General features: G+C 34.7%; 2 long non-coding RNA genes across 2 annotated transcripts; both read left to right on the top strand.

The window, feature by feature from the left end:
* Window positions 4102-6087, top strand: LOC110265508. The gene is made up of 4 exons (XR_002351652.1): window positions 4102-4250; window positions 4701-4807; window positions 4880-5353; window positions 5630-6087. It is a non-coding gene; the product is annotated as an uncharacterized LOC110265508 (long non-coding RNA).
* Window positions 8127-8668, top strand: LOC110265507. Its single transcript, XR_002351651.1, has 3 exons — window positions 8127-8215; window positions 8298-8390; window positions 8465-8668. It is a non-coding gene; the product is annotated as an uncharacterized LOC110265507 (long non-coding RNA).

Here is a 10061-nt window from a genome sequence, read left to right as displayed (position 1 = left end):
TTCACATAAAATTTAAAGAGAACAATCAGGAATAAGTTATATACAGGGACGGTTAGTCCCGAATTATATCTTTATATATGATAAGTGTGCCTAAGAAAATAAAAAATCTTATGTGATATAGTAGCTTTATATATGATTATTTTTTATTATGTGATGTATGTTTTGATAATCACATTACATATCTTAAATGTTTTTTCATAAAAAAAATATTTTTTCCTAAACTTATATTTAAAGGAAAAACTTTTACCATTTTTTTAATCATATCATATTTTAACTATTATTTTATTTTGAAATTTATATCTTATTGATGAGTGAAAATTAAAGTTCACGGATACCGACAAGTTCACTAGATCGTTCAAATAATATCACGGTGAGTAGATATCATTCTCACAAGGATTAACAGATTGATGCAAGCAGATCAATTAAATCTTGGACTTTGGGCTGTGGGTCTTGAATAAAAGAAGAGACAGAAGAAGAGAATCGGAAAAATACTTGAAGTTGAGAGAAATCAATAGATGAGAATTTTGAAGGCTTTGGAGATGTTTGATTCTTCGAAGAACAATGCTTATGCTTTCTTATTTAATTCATGCAAAAATCTTTTCACAGCAAATCATTTATAACTAAACTTCAACCCCTTAGTGATTTAATTTCTCTAAACTCAATTAATCGTCAATCCCTTGGTCAATTAATCGAGAGAAGAGGTGATGAACGATTTCGATTTTAAGCCTCACAACCTTCAAAACTAGCCGAATTATATGTCATGTATTCGAACTAAGATCTAGATAAGTGAAGATTCTGAGATGAGTTTTAAGCTAATTTTAAAATTAATTTTTTCAAATATAAAATTTAAATTCAAGACAGATTAAAATATTTTCCAATAGTTTTATCCCGTATTGATAAAGAACAAAACTCAACCTTGAAAATGTAAGGAAGCATGAATTAAAATAAAAGAAACACTTACAATGTTAATCCTAAAACCAAATTGAGCACCTAACCTTCAATCGAGCACGTGTGTGTGGATACCGGGCGTCCATACTGAAGGCTGGGCATCCAGTTCACATGCTCTTTGGGTCCGGTTGACCCGTTCTTGAACCAATTTTGGTTTTTCTTGCTAAAAAGGCCTCAATTCTTGCATATTTCAATTGATAATTCCGGACCAGTTAGCACAAGTTACCGGGTGATAAAGCACCCCTAAGATCTACTTACCCAAGCCTTTTCTTGACACAATCACACTACAAGCACATAATTAGGGTTTTTATTGATCTAGACATTGATGCCTAGAGGCTCTTTGGACTTCTTAATGTTTTGTCTCAAGGCGACTATTTAAGCGGGTGATGAGAGGACTTTTATGTGGTTTAGAATTCACAAATAAAAGCTCGTTGAAATATAGTTTATAAACCAACAATAGTTCTTTCATACAAAAGATTGTTTGTCACAAGTAACAAACCCCTAAATTTATAAACCAAAGTATTGAACCTCGGGTCGTTCTCCCTAGGAATTGCAATAAAGTGTCCTTGTTATTGGTTATGAAGTATATTTGGGTTTCTTGGGATAAGAGACATGAAATGTAAATGGAAATGAAAATAAACTAATAACTAAAAAGACCTTGGCAAGGTTTGGTGGTCAAGGATCTCTATCCTAATCACTAACCACAACATGAGAATTGGCAAGGACCAACCCCACTAAGTTAACCCCTAACTAATAGTAGAGGAAAGTCAAGTGAGCTATGTCAATCCAAGTCCATAAGTCATAGTTCTCCACCAAATCAATTAGTGAGATCTAGAGTTAATGGCTCCCAATCGTCAATCACTTGGACATTAGTAACTCAAGAGTTCCTAAGTTACCTTCCCAAACCAAGAGCACTAAAATCTACTCTAAAATCCAACCAAGCATTTTATCAAACAGTTGGAAGGCACAAAAGAAAAGCATAGTAAAGAGTGCAAGGAAATTAAATCTACACTACTCAATTGCAAGAAATTAAACAACAACAAATCAAATGAACAATAAAGGAACATGAAAACATAAATTGCATTAAAATGAAAATGGAAGAACAAAGATACATCAACATAAAAGTAGAGAATTACATGAATTAAAAGCAAACCTAGAGAGAGGAAAGGTAGAAGAAGAAGAATTGCAAAAGGAAAAGTAAATCAAAGCATGAAATTAACATAGATCTAAGAATTCCTAATCTAGATCTAACCTACTCCTAATCCTAGAGAGAAGAGAGAGCTTCTCTCTCTAGAAACTAACTAAAGCATGTGAAAAATAAAATAAAACTCAACTAATGACTAGATGTCCCATCCCTCTTCAATCCTTGGGTTAAATAGCATTAGAAATGAGTTGGATTTGGCCCACAAGGCTTTAGAATTCGCTAGCCACTAATTTGCTTTTAATGAATCACGTGCAAATTGGCGCATGCGCGCCCCCTAAACATGATGCAACTATAGCAAATCTTATATCATTTTGAAGCTCCGGATGTTAGCTTTCCAACACAACTAGAACCGCATCATTTGGACCTCTGTAGCTCAATTTATGGTCGATTAAGTGCAAAGAGGTTGGCTTGACAGCTTTTGCGATTCCTTCATTTCTTCATGAGTTCTCCACTTTTACATGCTTTTCCTTCATTCCCTTGATCCAATCTTTGCCTCCTAAACCTGAAATCACTTAACAAACATATCAAGGCATCTAATGAAATTAAGATAAATTAAATTTAGCTATTGTAAGTTCTAAAAGCATGCTTTCACTCTTAAGCACAATTAAAGGAGAATTTACAAAACCATGCTATTTCATTGAGTAAATGTGGGAAAAGATGATAAAACCCTCTAAATTCAACACAAGATAAATCCTACAAATGGGGTTTATCAACCTCCCCACACTTAAACCAAGCATGTCCTCATGCTTAAACCAAGAGAGAAACAAGAGGTATCAACATTTATTCAATGAAGTCTAACTAAATGCAATCTACCTAAATGCAACTATCTACATGAATGCAATTGCTTGGTCAAAATAAATCAATACCCAAGAAGCATATATGCACAAGGGCTAAGGACTAGCAAGTATAGTCCACAATTGAATTAAGTTATTAAATATTTTTACAAACTTGCATGAAGAAATTATCATAGGTGGAAACATGTACACTACAAAAAAAGTGGATTAAAATGGCAATAGTTTTATGGCAGTTGCACAAAATTGCCATTTTTTTTGCCATTTTCGGCGTTTTTGGTCTCTGCCAGAATTTTTATATTTTTGTGGCGGTTTTAGTTGATTTTGGCGGTTTAAAACCGCCCCTATCATTTTCCGATTCTCTTTTAATTCGGATGATGTATTGCTGCATATATGAGAAGTTTGTGGGTAATGTAAATGACGAACCCTAATTTTTTTCCATTGTTCATCTCACGCCATTGTCCTTCACCTCACGTTGCTACCAATTATTTCCTCGCTAGCATTCATCCCCTCATCGCTTTTCATCTCCTCGCTGCTGCAAGAAACACTATTGTTGCTGCCTTCATCGAGCTTCTATCTGGTTATCGATCTGGCTTCGATCTGAATATTTGTTGCTGCCGCTTAATTTTCCGCCATCGTTAATCTCCCTGTCGCTGCTCATCCCCTCGTGACACCTATCAACATCGTGTCGTTGCCTTCAATGAGCTTCTACGATCTTGTTCTGGCTTTGATCTGAAGGTTAGCCATCGCCTATCATCTCTTGCTACTTTGTTTATCACATCGCCGCTGCAGGCAACATTGTTACTGCCATTAGCGAGCTTTTGCGATTTGGTGCCGCCTTCTCTGTCACCTTTGCGATTACGTCCTCGCTCTCACCATCGAGAACTTCCTTGAGCACCGCCTCCAGACTCTCGTCTTCAAGTTCAGCGTGGCCAAGTCAATCCACCACGCCATGGTCCTCATTTGCCAGCGCCACATTAGGTCTTTCTTTCTTCTTTTCACTTTTTTTCTGAAATTTAGGGTTTTTGAATTCCTAATTTTCTATCAATGGTTGTTTGTTTTTGCTCACTGTCGAATTAGGAATTTAATTTCCTTGATAAAGTATTATTAAGTTTTGTGATAATAGAAGATTTGTTGATTTCAGATGTGCTACTTCAACTTCATCAAGATTTGCCAATAATAACAATAATAATGATGCACTTGTTCCAGCAACTAAGAATATCAATAGGCCTAGCATGGTGGTGAATGTGAAGGTCTTGAAGAAGCTCTTCTCTGTTAACAACTATCAAAAGAAACCAAGAAGGAGAGTAAGATAATTATCCTTTTCCTGTGGTAATTTATGTCAATCAGGTATAAAATTGATCTTTTATTCATGTATAAAATTAGAAAGGCTTTTATTAGTCTTTGGTGAGGGGATTAATCCTTATCACTAGAAAGCTATGCCTCTTCAAATGCAATATAAATATAAATTATAAGGAGAATTTTTCTTTGATTCATTGTTACATGTCACATATGTTCCTATTGGTTCTGTTCTAATCTCTTTTAGCCAAGCCAATTAGATGAAGTTTGAGACTTTTAAAGTGGCACTATAATCTTCTTGTTTTGGTAAGGGAAGGATAATAAGCACAATAATGTAATTTTCATTATTCATTTTTTGTTCACTTGTAAGCGTTGATTTCTCTATCAGTTATTTATGGATAGTTTCTCAGTAGCTTGTTGCGCTTTTCATTTATTCTCTCTTTTCATTTTGTACTCAGTTAAATCTTGATTTTCATCTTGAACCATAGCAACTGAGAAACAAAGAAGAGAGCAACTGAATGGCAAATACAAAATTCTAAGGAGTTTTATCCCAAGCCCCACAAAGGTATAAAACACTTATAAACTTGTTTACCAATTTTTACAAATCAAACTAATAGGTTGAGTCTGCTATTAACAGATGGATAGAGCCTCTGTGGTGGGTGATGCCATTGAATATAATAAGGGAGCTGCTCAGAACGGTCAATAAGCTCAAATTACTGGTGGAGAAGAAAAGATATTGAAGGGAGAGATGCAAAAGGCAGAAAGCGAAAGATGATGCTGCAGAGAGCTGCAACATAAAGCCTTTCAGCAATCTAGATGGATGCATAAGGACCTCATGGCTTCAAAGGAAATCAAAAGATATATAACCTGAAATTTGGCTTTTTCTTTTTGCAGGTCTTAACCAGAATTCGACACTACAGCTATCATGTGGCTTTCATGTGGGGAAATCTCTTGGTTCTAATCCTGGTGTTGCTGTGGTTGTCGAAAGAGTTAGGATACGCGGACTGTCAAGGTTTAGAAACCTGAATAAATTCGCACACTCCATGAAAGTGAAGGTGTTGCCTGCAGATCCAAATATTCGCATTCCAAACATAGAGATCTGTTTCCATAGGTGTGTATTTGTGTAGCCTATCTGCTTTTGAAGAATCTCTTTGTGCACGGTATGAATATGTATTTGATCAATGAGGTTGGTTCTAGTGATCTGTTGTCTTGTTGAGTGAACATGGTGCACACCATTTTCTCTAGGACTAGGCTTATACCTCAAGTCTCAATTTGACTATGCAATATTATTCCCTTTATAACTCACAGTTTTCGTGTATTAAATTGAACTAGAATTTGTAAAATGGTATATCTAATTTATTAGGGCAATTTTGTGTGTCTTGTTCAGGAATGCATCTCTTGCTATAGGAATGTGCTCACAAGGCCAATGGGAAAAAGTTACCAAGGGTTCTTGGATTCGATCAATGTCTCTTTTTGACCACAAGCTCTTAGATATAAGGACTGCTAGCTCAACACTGGCATCCTCCTTAAGCAAATCGTTAGCATTTTATTATAGCAGCGCAATGGCAGTTGGGATCATTCTTGTGATACTTATGATTCTTTATCAGGTAACTTATTACTGTTCCTCGATGTTTAGAACTTTAGATAGTTTGACTATACTCTCATATGATGTTTAGGATGAGTCTTCTTGTTGAGAAATTGACCAAGACTTCATCAAGTCTTCCTCTCAAGAAAATGTCAGCTCTTGTTCATGGCTTATCTTGACTGATCCAAATTTTTCTTGCAATATCTTTGATGGTCTTGGTCATTAAGGCAAAAATGCAGAACAGTTACTATTCATGGCTGAAATTGCATCCCGTAATTCATTGGGCTGTAATTTATTTTATAGTTTAAATTAGTCTGATTAGTTTGGGATGAATTTTTGTTGAATATGATGCTAGAGCATAGATTATAAAAAGCTTATATATCTAACTTAGAGTGTATAACGTGGTTGCTACATGTTGAAACTAAAATCCAGTTTTCTCTAATTAATACTTTGTTGATCTTAGCATGGAATTTTCTTTTGTTTAATTATTGATGTGCATTGTATACTAACTACATTGTAAACTATAGTGAGTTGAAGTTATCCCTACCACTCTGCAAAGGTCTCTCTCGCTATATATATATATATATATATGCAGAATATCCTACTTATCTATATATTTTAAACTTCTACCCTATCCGTTCTTTTTCTTATACTTAGTATCAGTCCCTTTTTTCACTAAAATACTTCCAAGATATAGTCATACACCAATCTCTTCCTTGAGTCTGCAATTATCTGAATTATAAACTAAATAGAATCTCAATCAAGTCATTAAATATTTACCCAATGCTCCCTTTGTGCCACTTGTGAATTCCTGAAGAAAGTTATTTTGAATTTTAAACTTGGGTTATCCTTGGTTGTTACATGTCTTCGTACTGTTAGAATGCTTGAAACCATGAAAGAAATGATTTTGGAAGCATTCTAAGGATCTGGTGGAGATATTTATATTTCTTTTTGAGTTTCAGTTTTTGAGTTTAACCAAGATGTGAATCTTTTGAATTGGTAGATGAAGAAGCATTATTTTTAGGAAATTTCATGTTTACCCCTTTGAAGCATGAGAGCCAAAGTGCAAAGGCACATCAGTGATAAAGTGATTTCTAAAGTCGTGATAAATAATGGCAAGTACATTCTGTTCTTTTATTCTTTGATCTATAATTTATGAATTATTAGGTTGAAAGCTTGTAGCTTATCTATATGGCTTTTAGATTTTATTAATTTTTTGTCCTGAAACGAGATTTGAGAAACATTCGTTTCTCCTTTAATCTCAATGTGTATATTCGGGATTGAATTTTGTTTGGGGTGAAAAATTCTAAATTTTTGCAACCATATGCTTCTGATTCAGACTGAACATTGTGGATGGGGTGTAAAGGTAGCTGAAACCATCAACAAAGACGAATTCATAATTGAGTATATTAGAGAAGGTAGCTCTCGTTTCTTTTGGCTTATATTGTTAAAAACCTTTTTTATCTTTCAAGTGTGCCTTTCCACCATTAACCGAAATATTTTCTATTGCATTCATTGATGATGCTTTATGTGAAAAAAGAATTTGGGACATGAAATACGGGGGTGCACAGAATTTTTACATGTGTGAGATTCGTAAAGATTTTACTATAGATGCAACCTTCAAAGGAAATATGGCTCACTTCTTAAACCATGGTTGTGATCCCAATTGTGTTCTCGAGAAGTGGTTAGTGCCAAATCTTCTTTCCATTGGCTTCATTAATTCACTGTTGTACTAGTTATGTAACTCGAAATCATAATTCTTAGATATGTTTATTAAGTATCAGATTGATCTACATTCACTCACTAATGTTGTCCTCTGTAGCTTTCCCACCCTTTCTCAAAGAAGCACCTTCCCCTCACGTGTTCATATCTCACACTTGTGAGCCTCAATGTTACTACTAGCTATACACATCATTGATACTTAAATAAACATAGTATCCTTTTATCAAATTGTAATTGATTCCCTGTTTATGGTTGCAATGTTTTTTTGGTACTTGGTAATTCATATAACTTTTTATACGCTTTCACTAATCAGTCCTCTTTCCCATGTTGTTTTGCAGGTGAACCATGTTGGTCATTCATTGCTCATAATGTGGATGAAGTTGAGAAATTTTTCAAAGAAACTATAGAGAACAGGTTAGCAAAAATGGACTTAGGAAAGTAGGAATTAGGAGAGTAGGAATTCTTCTCATTTATTTTGGGGTCTTTTCTTAGCAAAAAATACATATATTTTTTAAAAATGCAGCATCTAAATCTTATCCCGAGCTGTTCAACTTTTATATGAGTGGTTTTGTTTGTAGGTATTTGCTGCACCATACAGCCTGAGGTTTCCTCGGATTGACAGGGTGAGATATGACAAAGCTTGGTACGAATGCCTTGATGTGCAATGTGAGTGAATTAAAACTTGTTTTGTATACATATACACTTAGTATATGATCATTTTCTGAACTTGAGTCATTTTCTATCTCAGATTCTCCTTACAAGATGGAGCAAGAAACAAAGATGTTGGAACAAGTTCTCGGGATGAAACTCACACAAGAGACCAAGAAACTAAGGTAGGCTTGTTTTAAAGTTAATTACAAAAGGAGGAAACTTTTGGCCTCCAAATCTTATTCATCATCACTTAGCTAAGCTAAGCTACTTGTCTTGTATATTCATATTCTAAGTAGTAAAAATAGCATTTATTAGATGATTTAAATACATTATTAGATGTTAACATAGTTTAGGGAACTGGATGGTAGATTTGACTAATTAGTATTTATTGCAAATTTGCAATGCTTGTATTTTGGTAAGTTTAGTAAGACAAGGTTTTGTATAGGAGTTATTACTTTTGATTTTCAATAATAAATAATTATATATTATATTAATATTTTGTTTAAGAGTTATATAATATTTATTATATATTATATTAATATTTTGTTTAAGAGTTATATAATATTTCATTTATGGATTATGATTTTTTGCTATTGTGAAATTTTAATCACAAAATTATTTATTTAACGCGATAAAAGTAACAGTAAAAATTTTTTTTAAACGATAAAAAATGTTACTGTCACGGTAAAATGGCGGTTCAAAAATACCATTTTAACCAACCAAAACGTCACTCTGTCAGGGTAAAAATGGCAGTTCAAAAATGCCGTTTAACCAACCAAAACGCCACTCTGTCAGGGTAATAATGGCGGTTCAAACCGCCGTTTTAACCTATCCAAAAATCGCCATTTTAACCATGGAAATAACGGCGGTTTGAACTGCCGTTTTAACCAACCAAACGCCGCTCTGTCAGGGTAATAATGGCGGTTCAAACCGCCATTTTAACCTATCCAAGAACCGCCATTTTAACCCTGAAAATAACAACCGCTGTTTTAACCTATTCAAAAACCACCGTTTTAACCCAGGGAATTGTGACGGTTTTCAGAAAACCGCCGTAATAACCAGAATGGCGCCCAGAATTATGTCGCTTTACGAAACCGCCATTATTGGTAATAATGGCAGTTCAAACCGCCATAAATACAAAAAAACCGCCGTTTTACCAAAAAGAAACCCACAACTAACATAAGCAAGAAATTAATAATAACAAACACATGATGAAAACATGATGAAAACTAAACTATGATTACTTGGTTCATTCCCTCCTTCAATCCTTGGGTTCAATAGCATCAGAAATGAGTTGGATTGGGCCCAAAATGCTTCAGAAATCGCTGGGGGCGATTTTACTTTTCGTGGGCCATGGGCAGCATCGGCGCGCACGTGTACATGGCGCGTGCGCGCCCCTGAATGCGAAGTAACATATGGCAAATTTTATATTATTTCGAAGCCCCGGATGTTAGCTTTCCAACGCAACTGGAACCGCCTCATTTGGATCTTTGTAGCTCAAGTTATGGTCGATTGAGTGTGAAGAGGTCAAGCTTGACAGCTTTATAGTTCCTTCATTTCTTGATGAGTTCTCCCACTTTGCATGCTTCTCTCCTCACTTCTTCCATCCAATACTTGCCTTATAAACCTGAAATCACTCAACAAACACATCAATGCATTGAATGGAATTAAAGTGAATTAAAATCACCAATTTTAGGGCCTAAAAAGCATGTTTTCACATTTAAGCACAAATCAAGGGAGAATTGCAAAACGATGCTATTTCATTGAATAAATATGGGAAAATGTGATAAAATCCCCCAAAATAAGCACAAGATAAACCACAAAATTGGGGTTTATCAAATCTCCCCACACTTAAACCAAG

Source organism: Arachis ipaensis, chromosome B08, assembly GCF_000816755.2.
Source record: "Arachis ipaensis cultivar K30076 chromosome B08, Araip1.1, whole genome shotgun sequence".
Classification (NCBI taxonomy): domain Eukaryota; kingdom Viridiplantae; phylum Streptophyta; class Magnoliopsida; order Fabales; family Fabaceae; genus Arachis; species Arachis ipaensis.
This window is presented reverse-complemented; position numbering and strand designations above follow the sequence as displayed.